This window comes from Aplysia californica, unplaced genomic scaffold (genome assembly GCF_000002075.1).
Source record: "Aplysia californica isolate F4 #8 unplaced genomic scaffold, AplCal3.0 scaffold00838, whole genome shotgun sequence".
Taxonomy (NCBI): Eukaryota; Metazoa; Mollusca; class Gastropoda; order Aplysiida; family Aplysiidae; genus Aplysia; species Aplysia californica.
In genome coordinates this window covers 251,707-253,033 of record NW_004798108.1, presented here as the reverse complement: position 1 = coordinate 253,033, position 1,327 = coordinate 251,707, and positions in this window count along the sequence as shown.

Here is a 1,327-nt window from a genome sequence, read left to right as displayed (position 1 = left end):
TCATTTGCTAACTCTTTCACTGGAGCATGAGTAAATGAGCGAGATTCTTTCAATCAGGTCATCAATCACTTCTCAACCTCAAAAAAAAAAAAAAAGCAGAGCAAAAGACCATGAGAGGAAACAAAACCTTTACCCAAAAGCTTTTCCCTACAGTATGACATCCAAAAAAATGAAATGACCAACAGTTGACAAAAAGCCAGTCTGAAGGTTCAAAAAAATTTTAATCTTTGGAATTCTAGTAGTAGCACAGGAGTCAGTTTCAACTTTACACAAAAGATCTAGAACTGATAAGATATTTATGAACCCAAGATTTTCATTGAGAGGAGTAGTAATATTTGGTATAGGGATTCTCAAAATTGCAATAAAAAAAAAGTAAAATCTGAGTCTGAGAGAAAATAAAATGAACAAAAAAGAAAATAAACACATGTAAACGCTGTTAACTTACCCATTGCAGCAGAAAATATATCGAAGATGACAAATAAAATAAGGATCCAGCTACTAATAAAATATTTCAAAAATCAAAACTACTTCTGGCAAGACAAGCATTCTATCTAAGTATTCTAAGTTCTCCATACAGATGTGCTGTTACTTCAAGTCAACTGTGTGGGATTTTAATGTTATACAACAACACTTAACTAGTCGGTGGCCTAGTGGTTAGGCTCTCGGACTCGCAACCGTAAGGTCGTGGGTTCAAATCCTGTCAGGGGCCCAACGTTGTGTCTTTGGGAAAGGAACTTAACAAGCATTTACTTCACTCCACTCAGGTAGGAATGGGTACCCACCTATAGACAGCGAAAGATCTTGTCAGTTTGTTAGTGCTTGAGCGCTTAATCAGCTGCTTGCACTGTATGCTTCTCGGGAAGCTGAGAATGTTTCTGAGTGTTCCATGGTCTGCTGGGGTAATAATATAGTGTAAAGCGCATACAGCTTGCTGTTGAGCGGGAGTATGCATCTCCCAACTTAGAGCACTGCATCATGTCACTACACAATCAAGTCATGGTACAAAAAAAAAGAAGGTTTCATATAGAACAATGAAAGTCACCCAAAATGCCCACAGCTTTTTTTTTTTTTTTAAAACAAATGCTGCCAATTCAAAATAACACAATGAAGGACATAAGGTCATAGCCTACAAACAATAATGTTACTAACTAAAATATATATAAATCTAAATGAAGCTTTCGAAAAGACTCTATTCTGAAGACTGTAACGGTTTCTTTGCCAGAGTGAACAGCAACAGGAGAGAACTTAATAAAATAAATAGTATGTACAGGCTGTGAGTATATATATATAATTTGGTGTATCTTGCAAAAAAAAATTAATTACTTCA